This window comes from Lagenorhynchus albirostris, chromosome 8 (genome assembly GCF_949774975.1).
Source record: "Lagenorhynchus albirostris chromosome 8, mLagAlb1.1, whole genome shotgun sequence".
NCBI classification, from domain to species: domain Eukaryota; kingdom Metazoa; phylum Chordata; class Mammalia; order Artiodactyla; family Delphinidae; genus Lagenorhynchus; species Lagenorhynchus albirostris.
In genome coordinates this window covers 40,750,390-40,770,664 of record NC_083102.1, presented here as the reverse complement: position 1 = coordinate 40,770,664, position 20,275 = coordinate 40,750,390, and the positions used below count along the sequence as shown (strand labels likewise).

The window sequence follows — 20,275 nt, the reverse complement described above, 5'->3', positions numbered from 1 at the left end:
GTAGCAACGAAGACCGAACGCAGCCAAAAATAAATGAATTAAAATAAATTAAAAAAAAAAGAACAAGTACCCAGGTCTCATACAAACAGCAGTAAATTAAATGACCCTGCCTCAACCCAACTGAGATACTGAAAAAGGCCCTTTTAAGACGGCGCCTCCCATCACTCATTCTGGTCCACGGAGGATTTCTGTATTTTCTGTTGGTGGAAGAATCCCTTACATTGGCCAGCAGGGCCCAGAAAAACTACTGAGAAGGGAACTTAGAGGGAATTTGGATAACTTGCCAAAGTCACAGAGCTGGTAAACAGTGGTGCTGGGATTTGAACCCAGGTTCTGGTGGAACTAAGAAAGGAGAGGCTTGGAACAGGCAGGGGTCCTCATAAGCTCAGCTTTTGATAGCCCTGTTGTACCTGGTCCTTGCTTTTCCCTTAAGCTGCCAGATCTCCTGGAACCACAACATTGGCTAAGCTGGGTTTGCTAGTTTTTGAAAATGAGGCTTCCTGATTGCCTGCTGAGGGGACGGTCTCTCAGACACTGCTTCGGGTAAGAAGTTCAGAAGCCTATAGATATTTCTAGAGTTGTCTCCAACTTTTCCTCCTCTGTGTTTCTCTTTTATGGAAGCCATGCATAATTTATAAAGAATGCAGAATGAGTGTTCTGGGGATAAGTACTGAAATGATACGTGGACCCTACACAGACACCTACTCACACACCCCACTCACGTTCCCAGGGCCTGTTCTGGCCTGACACATGCTGGGGAAAGGCAGCCACAGAGAACAGTGCACTCTGCTGCTCTGGAGGTTTAGCTTCCAGCGGGGCCTGGCAGATGAAGTTCTGGGAGAACAAGGAGAGAACAAATCATTGGGTTTCTGCCTCTGTAATCTCAGGCTTAACTAGAGCAGGCAGCACTGTTCACTCAGCTAATGCTTTGATATAGACAACTTTAAGAACATAATGTAACTCTGAGTTAGATTTGTAAACTTTAGCAACTCATGTGCAGCGAGACGAGTCTGCTGTTGAGGTCCCTGTGGCCCTATGATTCATTACATTCAGAGAGAGAGAGAGAGAGAAGGAGATTAAGAAACACAGCAAGTGTCAGACCGGCATTCTGTTGGCCACTGTGCCTTATTCGTGGAGCTCACAGTCTAGAGGGGCACAGGAAATAAACACTTCCCCACTGAGTAACCTGGAAGACTTTCTTTAACTCCTCTGTGTCTCACTCAGTTTCTTATCTATAGAATGGACAAATAACAGCACCTATATCATTGGGTGGTTGAGAGGATTAGAAAAGCTAATCTGTGCTTAAAGTTTAGAATTGTAAGTGCTCAATAAAAGTTAGCTATTAGTGGTATTCATAAGAAGTCCAGGGTAATAGAAAAGATCCCTATTCCACATGTGGAGATTTGGGGAAGGAATCTTGAAAGAAATGTTATCCAGTGTAAGTCCTGTAAGGTTAGTTAGAGGGACCCAGCAGAAGAGGGGTAGGGAAACAGAGTTTAAGCATTGGCTATGCCATAGGTGAAACCACAAGGCTAAATCCATCATATTATATACAAGGAAGACCGACAAACTCCCCCACTCCGACCAACCCCAAACACAAAACTGGCCAGTTATCTATTGCTATGTAACAAATTACCTCTGAATTCAGCAGCCTACAACATACTACATATAAGCAGATCAGTAACAGTAACTGCTCAGCCCCAGGGATGAGGTCTATTCAATGCACATTGAAACTTCGACTTGAGCTAAAGAAGTGATTTTCAGGGAAAAGGTATAGCATTTCATCTTTGACCCTATGCCAGTCCAAAAACTTATGGAGCAGTGAAGATAATGTCAAATAAAGAATTCTAGCAAATATGACCAGTAAATATAAAGAGGACAGAATGGCAGGCAACAATCTTTCATCATTTTGCCTGAAAATAGGTCTTTTTATTTTTTTTATTTTTACCTTGTCAGCTCCTCTTAGTCTTTTCCTTTTTCTATTATTTACTATTTAACTTCTAACCCCATGATTTATTTATTCAATGAATGAGTGGAGGGATGCTTTTATCTAACTGCCCCATATCCAGTGAAAATGCATCGTGTAGTTGGACTTTTTCTACAAATTCAATTCCTTCCATCATCATTTCCAGAGGGATTTGGAGAACCGTATCCAAATTCATAAAAGTGAGAAAACAAGAGTTTAAAATGTGAGCCCGCCTGCCGCAACTAAGACCCGGTACAACCAAATCAATCAATCAATCAGTCAATATTTTAAAAAAATGTCATGTTCACAAATCAGTCTTTCATGGGGTCAATGAAAAAATTCTTTCACAAACAGAAAAAATAACTCCTCTAAGGGCCAGAAACAGCAACAAAGGGTGCTTATCATAAAAGTCTACTCAAGATACCATCATCGGATTTTGCTAAGGTTTAGTCATTCCTGAAGCAGTAGGCTGCTATTTGTCTGAAGCGGGGGTAGTTTTCCTTTGAGAGCTAAAATCCAGGCTTAGATTCTAGAAGAAGCCCGAAGTCCACATTCAAGCTACGGAGGTAAGGACATGGGAAGCCATTACTGGGCCACCTCATGACCAGGCCTGAGCTGGGCTCTCCAACCCACTATCTCACTCATAAAAATGATCTCATTTTCTTTCTCTCCTCTGTTTCACCTTCTACCAAGAAGCTGTCACAAAACCTCGCTCTTTCTATCCTTCCTACTTGAGTTAGTGCCGCCGTCTTCAGCGGCGTATCCCAGAATCTCGTGGGGAGGTTCTTTAAAATATGGATCCTGTTTGGGTAGGTTTGTGGTGGGGCCCTAGACTTCTTATTTTTAAGAAGTGCCCTAAATGGCTGCAGTGACTGGCCAAGTTTGGGAAAGGCTGCTCTACAGACTACAGCCGCTATTCAACATCATCCTCCAAGTGCCCCAGCCTCTTCTCCCGGCCCCGTCTCTCCCTCCACTCAACCACCTGCAGCCCCTCAGACCTCCAGGCTTGTCACAAGCTCTTCCTCTTCCTTCACTGTCTTTATTGATCACTTGCTGCTCATCAGTCAAGCATTAGCTAAATGCTGACCTTCTTGACTGCCCTGCCCTTCCTCTGTGAGGTACCCTCCTCCGACTCTCATCACACCTTATTATATGAGAGGAAAGCACATTTCCATCTTAAGTCACTAATTTGGAGATTCTTTCTTTCACAGCAGCTGAGCCTATACCCTCCTTGATTAATAATTAGTCCTTTAAGAAGTGCTGACCTACCCTCCCTTCTTGCTGGCTAATATGTTATCAATGTGAGAGCATGACCTCTTTGGTGCTTCTGTTTTAAAAAATTGAATTATAGTTAATTTACAATGCTGTGCTAGTTTCAGGTGTGCAGCAAAGTGATTCTGTTATACATACATACATACATACATATACATATATACACATATATATTCTTTTTCAGATTCTTTTCCATTATAGGTTATTACAAGATATTGTATAAAGCTCTCTGTGCTATACAGTAGGTCCTGTTGTTTATCTATTTTACATATAGTAGTTCATATATGTTAATCCCAAACTCCTAATTTATGCCCCCCCATCCCCTTTGGTAACCATAAATTTGTTTTCTATATCTGTGAGTCTATTTCTTTTTTGTAAATAAGTTCATTTATATCATTTTTTAGATTACACATATAAGTGATATCATGTGATATTTGTGTTTCTCTGACTTACTCCACTTAGTATGATAATCTCTAGGTCCATCTATGTTGCTGCAAATGGCATGATTTCATTCTTTTTTATGGTTGGGTAATATTCCATTGTGTATATATACCCTTTGGTTCTTCTTGATCTACTTACCTTTGGGTTCTTTATCAATCAGGGTTTAAATTCTTGGTGACGCTGTCCTCAAATTCTGCTTCTGGAATCTTTGGACCTTGTATTTCATAATTTCCCTCTAGGAATGATAGTTGAGCTCCTACCTCTGACCAATCCTCCAGTCATTGCCTTAAGCAGGAAATCCCCAGGATCACACAGAAGCCAGTCTTGACCCCCAGACCTTGGCAAGGGCTGGGCTGGGTAATTGCTGTCCTCATCATTCCCCCAGGAGTGGCATGGAGGGAACTAGTTGAAGGAACCAATGAGTGAACGGTATGTAGTAATCAATTCCAACTTTCCAAAATTATTTTTAAATGCTAGGGTTGTCCTCTTCCCACATGCCAACTGATTTGAGATTCTAAATGTCCCCCTATGAAGAGTCACTTCCATGAAACCTATTTTATGGCTGAGGAACTTGAGGGAGAGTGTAGCAAAATGGTAGATATAATTAACTAGAGGGCAAGGGATTGTTCTCTGGTCTTAGCAACACACTGGATTGCACAGGTGTTTACTGACACACTATGCGGAGATGTCTATCTAATGTGCTTGGGGAACAGGCATGTGGGCTGAGTAATTATAAATGCCTTTCAGAAGTATGGAGCTTAAAATAATTTCCTCTTGTAGTTTTTCATAACAACCAGTGTTTATGTCTTTTTAATTCTTGCAGAAGGCAGCGAGGGCTAAGATCACTGATGTTTTCAGAAGAATGAGCCTGCAAGAGCCCCTGACTTTGCTGGCAGGTAAGAGACCCAGATGCTCACCTTGAGCAAGAAGAAAAGGGCATTGAATTGATCAGGACTCAAGACAACAGCCTGTCTGGCCTGTGCCCGTGAACAGGGAAAGGCAACACAAGAACATTCTGTCTCCTGTGGACTGATTGCTATTGGAGAAAAGGATTCACCATGGGGCATACAACTCTCTTTTTCTGACAGAATAAATGAGAAATAACTAGGATTGGGGCTTCTCTCCTCATTGTTTAGCATCTTTAATCTGCCAGCCTGCAAGATGTCTGAGGAGCAGAAAATGTAATTTTGTCCAGTTTTACTAAACAACAGCTTTTCCTCATCGGAAAAAATAATAAAAAAGTACTCTGACTCTTAATATTTCTGGAGTTGACTTGACGTTAGCAGAGACAGAATTTCCATATTTTATTATGCACCATGAAAGTCAGCCTTTATGCTTAATGGAAGCTTATGCTCACTGCTAAATCCAGAGAGCGGAGGCAGGGCGGGTTAGTGAGAGGCAGGGTGAGAGCTCAGATACTGCCTGTGTCACCTGTGGGCTAATAAAGAGTAGCCTAGGCTGATTTACAAAATCATCTCAAAGAGAGGAAAAAAATGCATAGGGGCCTGGAAGATCGGAGCCGCTTTGCTCTCAGGTGAATATGCATTTTCTGCAGCCAGATTAAAGGTACATTTTGTCCTTGACACAGCACGAAATTCAATCTGTGCCTACTTACCCTACAGACAACAGCTTGCCAGGGGTCGTGCTAAGATTTTATAATAGTACAGGCAACAGCCTTTGCTAGCAAAATAAACATTTGGGAAATTGTATTTCAGAATCACTTCTCCTTCCTTCCTGTCCGCCTCCCCGCAACTTGACATGCAATTCTGGTTCAGTGAAATGCAGCATTTAATATTTTGGAAATAATTTTCAAGCAGATGGGGAAGAGGCAGGAGGGCAGCATCTACTGCTGGCCTTGATGATCTCTCTCTACCTCCCCTTCTTCTGCAACAAAACAACTCAAGCAGTGATTGTTTTTTCCTTTGAAAGAAAAAAAAATAAGACACCATGAAAGTGTTTTCAGATTTGCTTTGTTTTTTGTTGAAACCTTTCTAAGTTGAGGTCTTCTGTGTGATATGGGAAGCTCATGTTGAACCTGACTGCTAAGGACATCTTGGAGAGACGCTAAGGTGTTTTTAAGGAGGAAGAGGGCAGAGTGAGGCTCAGAACCCTTAGTTTCTGTGGAACCATGAGGGTGATTCTTCACACTCTCTTTATTGAACTACAGATATCTTTCCAGATGAACACACTCCTAATCTCATTAGCTGTAAACAGGCCTCTTGGGTGTCGCAATGCTTTAATTAGAGGATGGCATGAGCAGGAGGGGAGGGGGGCTGGTGCAGGAAAGATACCCAAGACTGTGAATTCCTTTGCGATGGGCACAGTTGGGATGGGGTGATGTATCGGCAGGAGTGTTTTCTGCCTTATAGGGAGACAAGAGCAAAGACATGTTGACTAGTCTCATAAAGGGCAGAATGGCCTATTATGAACAATGAATGCTTGTTTTTCTACAGCACTTACTGCTCTTCCCAGAATATGATTTACTACTTGGTGCAGCAAAGGAGTGGCACCAAACACGCTGGGGCTTCCTGAAGGGTCTTGGTTGATAATATGCCTTCCCACGGTCAGACCCCAGCCAAATGTTCACTTTGGAAGAGGTGGTCCCATTACTATTCCTCATGGAACGTGAGATCGTGGAGGGATTATAGGGTGGGGTTAGGGGTCAGCGGGTACTTTCAAGTTTCACAGTCAGTGGTACTGAATCCAAATTCAGAACCTCCTTCTGCTGAACAGGTTGGAAAAAGGTCACACAGCTTCATTTTAAAAGACAACTTCTGGCTGTTGCTCTCTTCTGTCATTTTGGGAAGGATTCCTAAAGGCAGTTGAGGAGGGGACGATCTGGCATTAACTGAATAACAACCAGTGTGCGTGCTCCCTGGGTGAGGCGGGCCCCAGGTTAATAAGGACGTAAAGAAACGAGGCTTTACTGGGTTGAGGCCATGCTGACCACCAACCAGGCCTCTGAATCCACAGGGCCCTTGGGGTTGAGTAATCAGCACTGGCCTCTGACAGCTGTTTCCCTTCAGTCACCCAGCCTTGAGCCAACACATAAGATTTCTGCTGCACTTCAATGCCCTTGGACATCTTTGCTTTCTGGTGCCCACTGCTGGCTGGAACTGATTCCAGACTTGATCTGAAAGGGTTTGAGCGGCATGTGCTGGGTAAACACCAATGGCCTCTGGGCTCCAAGCCCACCCCGCTAATCTTTGCTCTGTGCTATGGAGCTGGACTCTGAAAACTACACTTCCCAGATTCCTCTGAGTCTCCCTGCCAATGAGAGGTGCAGGTGGGAGATGGGCAAGTGGGGGTGAGAGAAGGAGAGGAGGAACCATTTTCTGGCGTCTAGTTGAGGTCGGCATCCCCCAGCAGCTTCCAGCCTCCAGCCTTCTGTGCTACTTCCAGCTCCTCTCCACACTCCTCAGTGGTTCAGTAGCAGCTGGTTTGTGTGCCCTTGTCAGTCAGAGTACAGGCTGTGCAGTAGTCCAAACACCAGCTGCACCCCTCCCTCTAGCTTCTGGTAACACCTCTTCCTCCTTGTTGTTCCTTAGCCCTGCAGTCAGCAGCTGCTTTTTGCAATGATTGATCTCTGATAACTTCAGCATCCCCCTTTTTGTTCTAATACCTGTGTAATCAGTTCCCTGTGTTAAATCTACCAGGGTAGCCAATCCCCTATATTAAATCCCCTCTGTTGGAATGCTTTCATTTTCCTGACTGACCCCTCATAAATGGTGACTCTGACAGTGACAAGAAACCCAGTTTAAAAGGGTTCCACATGCTGAATTAGCCAAAATATTGGAGGCTTTCTCTCTTTGCGGTGACATCACTAAAAGGCTCTCAAATAGGGGAACCTGTGGGCAGAGTGAGGACTGAGTATCCTCTGATGGGCGGAGTATCCTCTGATGGGCGGAGATGCTCTCTTGGGGAACCTCGCACATTCCAATGTGCTCCAGAAATACTTTGGTTGAGGGACTAGCCCACACCATGCTGATGGCTTCCCCATTTTGCCCTGCAGCGGTCTGTCTTAGAGTGCAAGCTCTTCCCTGACATGTGAAGAATTTTGAAAACTACACTGCAGTATCCCACAACCACATCTTTCTTTTGTAAATCCTCAAAGTTTGGACATTGGTGGCAGTGGGAAAACGCTATGACAGTGGTTCTCCCCAAAGTCTGGGGACCCCTGGGGATCTTTGAGACCCTCAGAGAGGGTTCATGAGATCACTATTATCATCATAATACTAAAACTTGATTTATCTTTATTTTAATTCACTCATAAGTGTACAATGGAGTTTTCAAGAGGCCACATACATGGATACAGAAATAGATTGAAGGCAGAAGCGGATAGGGGAATTTAGCTGTCTTCTATCCAGATATCAAGGAGATTCACAAAAGTAGAAAAGAATGCTATTATTTTAGCCTTTTTGTTTGTTTGTTTCAGAAAATAAAGTTGTTATAAAAATATGTTATTTATGTTAATGTGTTTCTTATTGTTATTTTCTAATGAGTTAATAAATCCCATTGTGGAGTTGGTACATTCCCTTCACCCTCACTAGTCACTTAAGTTTCATGCTCCAGCCCCTGGTCATCTGGAGTTTAATCCCCACACTGAGGTCAAGTCCAGGCAATCCTCTCCAGGATTTTCAATGGCCCAGGTTGGCTCTCCCTTCCTGGGGTCCATATCCTTGCCCCAGGACACACACTCTTTCTGTCCTGATAACTCAGTCACCACGCTTACATTACTCACAAGAGTGTCAGACTCCAGCTTTTTTGACCCCAGTCTCCGAAGACACCTGTCCAAGTCTCTTAGTGGCCTCCTACAGTGAGGGGAAGCACCCTGCCCTTCCCCCACAGGGACAGCGGAACCCCGCTGCCATACTGACACTAGCGATTCTCAGCCTCAAGCTACAGGTTGCAGAAATGGTTTTCACTCCCTTCTTCTGCAGGTCCTGCTGAAGGCCTTCTAATATTTGACTGTGGAAGGTGGGACTAGTTGGCCCCCATTGTCTAAGGCTCTCACTTGAAAGTTAGGTAGAAATAAATAGTCCAGTTTTTAACATCTGTTATAAAATCATCCTGAATTTCTAATGAAATATCTATCATTATTTATATTTTATACAGAAGGAAAGTAAATCTCAGAGAAAATAAGTAAAGGTAAGTGGCTAAGCCAGGATTTGAACACAGGTATGTCTGATTCAAAGTCCAAGATTATTTTATGCAGAGATAATTTAGGGGCTTGAAATTCCCCTCTGGGCTCATGGTGTCAGTTTCACAAATGGCTTCCGTGCCATCAGTAGGGTGGCTATATATCCCAATATGTCTGGGCCGGTCTGGGGTAATGCCTGTTGTCCTCACATAATTAACAGTAATGATTCCTCTTCTCTCAAGTTTGGGCAATAAATTATAAGACCACCACAACCTCTAGGGTTAGGGGAGTTTGGTGCAGAGGAACCAGAAGCACCAGAAGTTTTGTAGGAGGGCAGACTCTTCCAGTAGAGTCTCCAAAGCCTGGCTTAGACCCTGCAGGGAAGATATGCACTGGGGAGATGAAGTCCAGGCAGCCTCCCCAGATGCAAGGATGCTGGGAACAGCCCTGGGTTAACCGCAGCCTGAGATATCTGGCTGGAGGAGGGTGGTCTATTCAGAAACTGGAGGTAAAGTCCACAGAGCAGGCAGGGTGTGAGAAAACTACGTATCCATTGTTGATTCTAGATAACTTCTGAGTTTGTCCATTTCTTTTCTTCCCAAGGTACTCTTCTAGCTTAGGACACTTTTACTAGAATAATAACAAACTCCTAGCTGAGTTTCTGGCCTGCTCCCCCTTCCTCCCCCACGCCCCCCACCAATGTAATCCATCCTGTGCATTGAAACCAGAGTGATTTTTCTGAAATTCCAGTCAGACTGATGCTATTTCTTAGTTTAAACCCCTTTGACGGCTTCCTATTGCCTTCAGGATAAACTCTGAGTTCCTTAATGTGGCTTTGAGGTCCTTTGAGATCAGCTCCTATGCACCTTCCTAGGCTCTTCTCTTACATTCAGACCTTGTCCTGGATCAATGTCAGTTCAGCCCCACCAAACTCCTCATAACTCTGCACCCTCTTACTTGTGAGCCTTTGCACGTGCTCTTTCAGCCCCTAAGACACTCCTTCCTAGGTCTGCTGGGACGGATGCCTCCGATGCCTCCTTCCTCCCAGTTTAGGAAGCACGCATGCATCACAGCAGCTCACACTCTGGAATTGCCTATTTGCTTACTTGCATTTCCCCACAAGGCCTGAAACTCTGAGGACCTGGGCTCTTCCCATCCTCTTCACCTCTGTGTCATTACCTCCTATCACAGTGTTTGGCACGTGGTAGGTCCTGGGTTAGGATTTAGTGATATTTTGCTTACAAACATTAAAACCCAAATAACCAAAACAGGAGACATCTGAGCTCAACATACATCATGGGTGTCCGCTAGGCATGGTACTTATACCTAACCTGATTCTCTGTGCAAATGAAGAGACTCTATAGATAATGTTTTAAAAACTGGAAGTCTTTTTTAAAAAGGAGCATTTAAAAAATATTCCATATATGAGTGAAATCACATGGTATTTGTTTTTTTCCATCTGACTTATTTCACTTACCCTAATACCCTCAAGGTCCATCCATGTTGTGGCTAATGAAAAGATTTCATCTTTTTATTTTTATGGCTGGGTAGTATTCCATTGTATATATATACCACATCTTCTTTTTTTTCCTAATCATGGTTTTGATCTTTTTTATCTGATCGATCTTGGGCAGGATCCTTAAGTTCTCTATGCTTCCATTTCTTTTCTTTTTTTTAAAACATCTTTATTGGAGTATAATTGCTTTACAATGTTGTGTTAGTTTCTGCTGTATAACGAAGTGAATCAGCTATATGTATACATACATCCCCATATCCTCTCCTTCTGGCGTCTCCCTCCAACCCTCCCTATCCCACCCGTCTAGGTGGTCACAAAGCACCAAGCTGATCTCCTTATGCTATGCGCTGCTTCCCACTAGCTATCTGTTTTACATTTGGTAGTGTATATATGTCCATGCCACTCTCTCACTTTGTCCCAGCTCACCCTTCCCCCTCCCCGTGTCCTCAAGTCCATTCTCTATGCCAGTACCTTTATTCCTGTCCTGCCCTTAGGTTCATCAGAGCCTTTTTTTTTTTTTTTTTAGATTCCATATATATGTGTTAGCATATGGTATTTGTTTTTCTCTTTCTGACTTACTTCACTCTGTATGACAGACTCTAGGTCCATCCACCTCACTACAAATAACTCAATTTCGTTTCTTTTTGTGGCTGAGTATTTCACTGTATATATGTGCCACATCTTCTTTATCCATGCACCTGCCGATGGGCACTGGGTAAAGGGGTTCAACTGTATGATGATGGATAGAAACTAAATTTTTGGTGGTGAACATGCTGTAGTGTATACAGAAGTTGTAATATAATGTTGTACATATGAAGCATATATAATGTTACAAACTGATGTTACTTCAATAAAAAATAATAAGTAAAAAAAAAAGGAGTATGATCTATACTGGCCAGAAAATGAAACCGTGAATCAGCTTAATATCCAGTAGTGGATTATGGCTTGTACACTGAAAAGGATAGTATGAAACACTGACAGATATAATGAGTAAAAAGACTAAGTAGCAATGTGGAAAAATGATTAGGATTAGTACTAATTTTTTTAAAAAAGGAGCATTGCCAATTGCTTACTTGCTACTCTTGTGACTACATAGTGTGTACGCGTGTGTGTGTGTGCATGCGTAGTGAGGGTAGAGTACTGGGGAAGAGAAAAGTTTAAGATAGTGGGGATAATTTTTTTTTAATATTCTCATTATTGGTTCTAATGTTGACTTTACATCTTCTTTTTTCCCCAATAAGAAGAATATTAAAAGAATATTTCAAAACAAATCTGATGGGCTTCCCTGGTGGCGCAGTGCTTGAGAGTCCGCCTGCCGATGCAGGGGACATGGGTTCGTGCCCCGGTCCGGGAGGATCCCACATGCCGCAGAGTGGCTGGGCCCGTGAGCCATGGCCGCTGAGCCTGCGCGTCCGGAGCCTGTGCTCCGCAACGGGAGAGGCCACAACAGTGAGAGGCCCGCGTACCGCAAAAAACAAAAACAGAAACAAAAAAACAAATCTGATACTCCAAAATGTTAAAATGATTCTCTCTGGGTGGTAGCACAAGGGAAATTTTAATAATTTCTTCATAATTTCTGTATTTGCTTATTTTTCTCCACTGAATATTTAACATATCTGATTAGATAAAAGCAACAGAGCAAACATTCCCTCTCTTCCCTCTTTCACTTTGGGCAGATTACTTTCTTCCCTATTGGTCTTGGCCATGTGATTTGCTTTGCCTGTGGGTTGATGGTGCACATGACGTAGCAAATATGTTTGTGTGAGGGACTGCCCAACCAAGGAAAAATGAGAGACACGTGGAGCAGACCTGGACCCAAGCTTCAGCTTGGAGCGAAGACCAACAGGGCCCAGCCTAGAACAGCTGTGTGAGTGAGAAGACATGACAATTGTTTTAAGTCATTGAGACTTGGGTGATGTATACAGCATTATTTTGACAATAACTCAGTGATAAATCTTCATTTTCAACATCAACTTTCTGAGCAAAATCTCTGTCTTTTATTCTTCTTGTCCCATCTTTCATTCTTATCAAATGGTATCCCACAGAAGTGGCCCAGGCTGGGAGTGCCCAGGCTAACTTTTAGCTTGGAGAGGAATATTAACCTGAAGAGATATATATATATTTTTTTGCGGTACACGGGCCTCTCACTGTTGTGGCCTCTCCCGTCGCAGAGCACAGGCTCCGGACTCACAGGCTCAGCGGCCATGGCTCACGGGCCCACCGCTCCGCGGCATGTGGGATCCTCCCGGACCGGGGCACGAACCCGTGTCCCCTGCATCGGCAGGCGGACCCTCAACCACTGCGCCACCTGGGAAGCCCCTGGAGAGATATTTTAAGAATCCTAGAACATCAAAGGCTCGAAACAGATGACAAACCAACACTAAAACTGTAGTGTTGTCTCTACCATCAATAGCATTATTGACATATTGATGATACTAATGAATCCCAATTACCATTATGACCAGTATGGGTTCCTCATTGCCATTCTCATAGTCACTTTTCAGAACCACTACTTTACTGCCAAAAAGGGATGGGTGTGGGGTGGGAAATAACCCAAACCCAAACCAACAACTGCTGATCTGCAGTTATTTCAATTCATTTGTTGTTGCAAATAGCAAATAAAAAATTGCTACAATCCAAATTCCAATTGTCTGGATTCCAGGACGGGGCTGGCTACTGGGCTTGTGGGAATGATTTCTTTAAAGTATCTTCTCAATGGGTCTTTCTCTTCCCCAGAGACTTAGCACACTGCGGAGAGAGCTGCCAGCTCCAGTGAGAGGCTGCCCTCCCCAAGGGAACCCTAAAGCGAGAGGCACCCCTCACCTCAGTCTCCAGAGGCCAGGTGTGGGATAGGAAGGTCAAGCATGAGGACATCAACCAGCCTGGTTAGCTACCAACACTGCACCACGTGAGCTGTGTGTCAATCTACTTTTGTCTGGTTTGAATCCAACATACAGTTTCTAAAGCTTTTTCACAGACCTTAGCTCACTGAAGCTCATGGTCTTCCTTCATCATCTACAGAGTTTCTGGTTAGGTGGTTTGTTCAAGATGATACTGACAGGAAGTGGTTCTGCACCTCTTAGCTGTGTGACCTTAGGCTATCTACTCAACATTTCTGAGTACTTGTCTGGAAAGTGAGGATATGTTGTAATAACACCTACGTTAGAGGGCTTTTATGAAGATTAAAAAAGTAATGCTTTAGTATTCTTTAGCTGGTTTCCTTAGCTATTTGCTTAAAAACCAAACAAAACAATCCCTCAAGTGTTTGGTACATACATAACAAAAATTCATTGAAGAAAAATTAGAATAAAAGTTATCCAGAATTCTAGAGTCCAAAGTTAACATACTGATCTATAACCTTCAAATTATTTTGTCTGTACACATGAACACACATACATTCATATAAACTGGCCCATATATTACTATCTTGTAACCTGATTTTGCCGCCTAACAAATTACCATAAACATATTTTCTTGCTAAGAAATGTGTCTATAATATGTGTATTAACAGTTGCATAATATTTCATTTTGTGGATGCAATATATTTTTAAATATCTAATCTCCTATTTTTTTAAACATCTTTATTGGAGTATAACTGCTTTACAGTATTGTGTTAGTTTCGGCTGTATAACAAAGTGAATCAGCTATATGCATACGTATATCCCCATATTCCCTCCCTCTTGAGTCTCCCTCCCACCCTCCTTAACCCACCCCGTAGGTGGTCCCAAAACACCGAGCTGATCTCCCTGTGCCATGCAGCTGCTTCCCACTAGCTAACTATTTTACATTTGGTAGTGTATATATGTCAATGCTACTCTCTCACTTTGTCCCAGCTAACCCTTCCCCCTCCCCATGTCCTCAGGTCCATTCTCTACATTTGCATCTTTATTCCTGTCCTGCCCCTAGGTTCATCAGAACCACTTTTTTTTTTTTTAGATTCCCTATATATGTGTTAGCATATGGTATTTGTTTTTCTCTTTCTGACTTAACTTCACTCTCTATGACAGACTTTAGGTCCAACCACCTCACTAAAAATAACTAAATTTCATTTCTTTTTATAGCTAACATTCCTTTGTATATACGTGCCACATCTTCTTTATCCTTTCATCTGTCAGTGGACGCTTAGGTTGTTTCCATGTCCTGGCTATTGTAAATAGTGCTGCAGTGAACATTGTGGTACATGACTGTTTGAATTATGGTTTTCTCAGGGTATACGCCCAGTAGTGAGATTGCTGGGTCATATGGTAGTTCTATTTTTGGCTTTTAAAGGAACCTCTATACTGTTCTCCATAGTGGATGGATCAATTTACATTCCCACCAACAGTGCAAGAGGGTTCCCTTTTCTTCACACCCTCTCTAGCATTTTTTGTTTGTAGATTTTTTGATGATGGCCATTCTGACTGGTGTGAGGTGATACCTCATTGTAGTTTTGATTTGTATTTCTCTAATGATTAGTGGTGTTGAGCATCTTTTCATGTGTGCATTGGCAATTTGTATATCTTTTTTGGAGAAATGTCTATTTAGGGTTTCTGCCCATTTTTGGGTTGGGTTGTTTGTTTTTTTGATATTGAGCTGCATGAGCTGCTTGTATATTTTGGAGATTAATTCTTTGTCAGTTGCTTCGTTTGCAAATATTTTCTCCCACTCTGAAGGTTGTCTTTTCGTCTTGTTTATGGTTTCCATTGCTGTGCAAAAGCTTTTAAGTTTCATTAGGTCCCATTTGTTTATTTTTATTTCCATTTCTCTAGGAGGTGGGTCAAAAAGGATCTTGCTGTGATTTATGTCAAAGAGTGTTCTGCCTATGTTTTCCTCTAAGAGTTTTAGAGTGTCTGGCCTTACATTTAGGTCTTTAATCCACTTTGAGTTTATTTTTTTGTATGGTGTTAGGAAGTGTTCTAATTTCATTCTTTTACATGTAGCTGTCCAGTTTTCCCAGCACCACTTATTGAAGAGGCTGTCTTTTCACCATTGTATACTCTTGCCTCCTTTATCAAAGATACGGTGACCATAAGTGTGTGGGTTTATCTCTGGGCTGTCTATCCTGTTCCATTCATCTATATTTCTGTTTTTGTGACAGTACCATACTGTCTTGATTACTGTAGCTTTGTAGTATAGTCTAAAGTCCAGGAGCCTGAGTCCTCAAGCTCAATTTTTCTTTCTCAAGATTGTTTTGGCTATTCGGGGTCTTTTGTGTTTACATACAAATTGTGAAATTTTTTGTTCTAGTTCTGTGAAAAATGCCATTGTTAGTTTGATAGGGATTGCACTGAACCTGTAGATTGCTTTGGGTAGTATAATCATTTTCACAATGTTGATTCTTCCAATCCAAGAACATAGTATATCTCTGCACCTGTTTGTATCATCTTTAGTTGCTTTCATCAGTATCTTATAGTTTTCTGCATACAGGTCTTTTGTCTCCTTAGGTAGGTTTATTCCCAGGTATTTTATTCTTTTTGTTGCAGTGGTAAGTGGGAGTGTTTCCTTAATTTCTCTTTCAGATTTTTCATCATTAGTGTATAGGAATGCAAGAGATTTCTGTGCATTAATTTTGTATCCTGCTACTTTACCAAATTCATTGATTAGCTCTAGTAGTTTTCTGGTAGCATCTTTAGGATTCTCTATGTATAATATCATGTCATCTGCAAACAGTGACAGTTTTACTCCTTCTTTTTGGATTTAGATTCCTTTTATTTCTTTTTCTTCTCTGATCGCTGTGGCTAAAACTTCCAAAACTATGTTGAATAATAGTGGTGAGAGTGGGAAACCTTGTCTTGTTCCTGTTCTTAGAGGAAATGCTTTCAGTTTTTCACCATTGAGAATGATGTTTGCTGTGGGTTTGTCATCTATGGCCTTTATTATGTTGAGGTAGTTCCCTCTATGCCTACTTTCTGGAGAGTTTTTATCATAAATGGGTGCTGAATTTTGTCAAAAGCTTTTTGTGCATCTATTGAGATGATCATATGGTTTTTCCCCTTCAATTTGTTAATATGGGTTATCACATTGATTGATTTGCATATATTGAAGAATCCTTGCATTCCTGGGATTAACCCCACTTGATCATAGTGTATGATCCTTTTAATGTGCTGTTGATATCTAGTCTCATAGTATTGTGGTCGGAAAAGATACTTGGTATGATTTCAATTTTCTTAAATTTACCAAGGCTTGATTTGTGATCCAGGATATGATCTATCCTGGAGAATGTTCCATGAGCACTTGAGAAGTGTATTCTGTTGTTTTTGGATGGAATATCCTATAAATATCAATTAAGTCCATCTTGTTTAATGTATCATTTAAAGCTTGTGTTCCTTATTTATTTTCATTTTCGATGATCTGTCCATTGGTGAAAGTGGGGTGTTAAAGTCCCCTACTATGATTGTGTTACTGTCGATTTCCCCTTTTATGGCTGTTAGCATTTGCCTTATGTATTGAGGTGCCCCTGTGTTGCGTGCATAAATATTTACAATTGTTATAACTTCTTCTTGGATTTATCCCTTGATCATTGTGTAGTGTCTTTTGTCTCTTGTAATAGCCTTTATTTTAAAGTCTATTATGTCTGATATGAGAATTGCCATTCCAGCTTTCTTTTGATTTCCATTTGCATAGAAAATGTTTTTCCATCCCCTCACTTTCAGTCTGTATATGTCCCTAGGTCTGAAGTGGGTCTCTTGTAGACAGCATATATACGGGTCTTGTTTTGTATCCATTCAGCCAGTCTATGTCTTTTGGTTGGAGCATTTAATTCTTTTACATTTAAGGTAATTATCAATATGTATGTTCCTATTACCATTTTCTTAATTGTTTTGGGTTTGTTATTGTAGGTCTTTTCCTTCTCTTGTGTTCCCTGCCTAAAGATGTTCCTTTAGCATTTTGTCGTAAAGATGGTTTGGTGGTACTGAATTCTATTAGCTTTTGCTTGTCTGTAAAGGTTTTAATTTCTCTGCTGAATCTGAATGAGATCCTTTTTGGGTAGAATAATCTTGGCTGTAGGTTTTTCCCTTTCATCACTTTAAATATGTTCTGCCACTCCTTTCTGGCTTGCAGAGTTTCTGCTGAAAAATCAGCTGTTAACTTTATGGGGATTCCCTTATATGTTATTTGTTGCTTTTCCCTCGTTGCTTTTAATATTTTTTCTTTGTATTTAATTTTTGATAGTTTGATTAATATGTGTCTCGGCGTGTTTCTCTGTGGGTTCATCCTGTACGGTACTCTCTGTGCTTCCTGGACTTGATTGACTATTTCCTTTCCCATGTTAGGGGAGTTTTCAACTATAATCTCTTCAAATATTTTCTCAGTCCCTTTCTTTTTGTCTTCTTCTTCTGGGACCCCTATAATTCAAATGTTGGTGCGCTTAATGCTGGACCAGAGGTCTCGAGACTGTCCTCAATTATTTTCATTCTTTTTTCTTTATTTGCCTCCCTGGCAGTTATTTCCACCATCTAACCTTCCAGCTCATTTATCCTTTTTTCTGCCTCAGTTATTCTGTTATTGATTCCTTCTAGAGTATTTTTAATTTCAGTAATTGTGTTGTTCATCATTGTTTGTTTGCTCTTTAGTTCTTCTATATCCTTGTTAAATGTTTCTTGTATCTTCTCCATTATGTTTCTGAGATTTTGGATCATCTTTACTATCATTACTCTGAATTCTTTTTCAGGTAGCTTGCCTATTTCATCTTCATTTATTTGGTTTTGTAGGTTTTTACCTTGCTCTTTCATCTGTAACTTTTTTTTGTCGTTTCTTTCTTTCTTTCTTTTTTTTTTTTTTTTTTTGATGGGTGGTGCTGTATTCCTGTCTTACTGGTTGTTTGGCCTGAGACATCCAGCATTGGAGTTTGCAGGCAGTTAGATAGAACAGGGTCTTGGTGCTGAGATGAGGACCTCTGGGAGGCCTCACTCCAATTGATATTTCCTGGGGTCTGAGGTTCTCTGTTAGACCAGTAGTTTGGACTTGGAGCTCCCAACACGGGAGCTCCAGCCCAGCCTCTGGTCTGGGAACCAAGATCCTGCAAGCTTCGTGGCATGGTAAAAAAAAAAAAAAAAGGAAGAAAGGAACAGTACAATATCAAAGAATAAAAAACAAAATAAAGTTAGAAAGATAAAATATATATTAGGAGGGTTTCCCTGGTGGTGCAGTGGTTGAGAGTCCGCCTGCCAATGCAGGGGACACGGGTTCATGCCCTGGTCCGGGAGGATCCCACATGCCGCGGAGCGGCTGGGCCCGTGAGCCATGGCCACTGAGCCTGCGCGTCCGGAGCCTGTGCTCCGCAGCGGGAGAGGCCATGAGAGTGAGAGGCCTGCGTACCACAAAAAAAAAAAAAAAAAAAAAAATTAGGAAAAACAAAACTATAATTGAAACAACTGCAACAAGGTAAAATAAAACCAAAGCAGAAAAAAGAAAAAAAAAGGGGGGCGGGCAACAAGCCAAAAGGAGAGATCACCAGTTGCTGGGGGGTCCTCCCATCTCCTTAGGTGTCTGTGGTCCCCCACTGGTGCCTGGTAGTTGTGAGGTGCCTAGTTGTGAGGAGACGCAAATTCCGCATCCTCCTAGTATGCCATCTTGACTCCACCCCTAATCCCCTATTTTGTTTTTTGAATTTCTTTTTTCATTTTTGCTCTTATAAATAACTCTTTGATGAATACTCATGTACATAGATTCTCGAACAAATGACTGCTTAGTTTTAAAGAGAAATTTTCAGAAGCAGAATTACTTGTTAAAATCACAAACATTATAATGTCACTTTATACGTATTGTCAAGTTGCCTGTCAGCGAAGTTCTAGCAACTTAAACTCTCATTAGTGGTGAAGGAACATGTCCCTTTCACCATATTCTTGCTAAAAGTAGGCCTTTATCACTTTGCTTATTTGACAGATGATAGATGATACCTCATTGTTGTTTTAATTTGTTTTTCTTTGATTACTACTGAAGATGAAACTTTTTATATTTATTGGTCACGTTCTTGATCATTAAAAAATTAAATTGTTTTTTCTTTATTGATATGCAGGAACACTTTGTTATTAGAGAATTTAAATCTTGTCTTATATGTTATAAATATTGCTCTAGTTTTTCATTTGTCTTTTAATTTTATGAATTTTTGGACTTCGTATACATTTGAAGATTTCATGTAATTAAATCCAGTAATACTTTTTTTTGGCTTTGCTTTTATAATACCATGCTCAGAGAGATTGGAATACTTCTTAAAATAATCTTTTTCAGGAAAGCATAAGTCTGTTATATTTTCTGAATCTTTGAATGACTGAGAATACATTTCTGTGGCCTTTATGTAGGAACCATATCTTGGCAGCTGGAGCAGTTTTGACACACTATCGTCAAAATGTTGTAGAGGCCGTTCCACTATTTTCTGAAATTTATCACTGAAAGATAAGTCTGATGTCAAAAGGATTTTTCCTCCTAGTATGTCCCCTGGTTGTTTGTTGGGCTGAATGATTACAAGATTTTTCTTTATATTTGGAATATAATGGAAAAGAAAGACATGACAAGGAGAGTCTCTTATATTCTCTGGAGTTCAGTGAGGTTTTGGATTAAAGTCAAGGATTTCTTCAACTCAAGAAAATTATCTTTTGTTGTTTATTTGGTCACCACTTCCTCTCTGTCTGATGTGTTCTCCTCCCCTGGGTTTCCTATTCAATCTCCTGAACCTATCCTATATGCCTCTTATGTGAGTTCCAGAATTTGGCTGACTGGTTTTCTCACCCTGTTTTTTACATTGTCCAACTTGCTAGTCAGTATGGCCATCGCATTTTTACATCAGGCCATTATTGTTTCACCTAAAAGTAGTCTTCCCTAACCTCAGATTGTTCCTTTTTCATGAGTATAATCTCCTCACTTTATTGTTGAGAATCTGGATTTAATATCTTACAAAATTCACTTTCCTGTAGCAAGCTTTTTTCAAGAGTTCTTTTCTTTGGAGACCATGAACATTTTT

The 20,275-nt window shown here is 41.1% G+C and overlaps 1 protein-coding gene across 2 annotated transcripts in view; it reads right to left on the bottom strand.

The window, feature by feature from the left end:
- Nucleotides 1-20,275, bottom strand: part of AOAH (acyloxyacyl hydrolase) — a 173,168-nt gene that overhangs the window by 77,647 nt on the left and 75,246 nt on the right. The gene's annotated exons all lie outside the window — the stretch shown is intronic.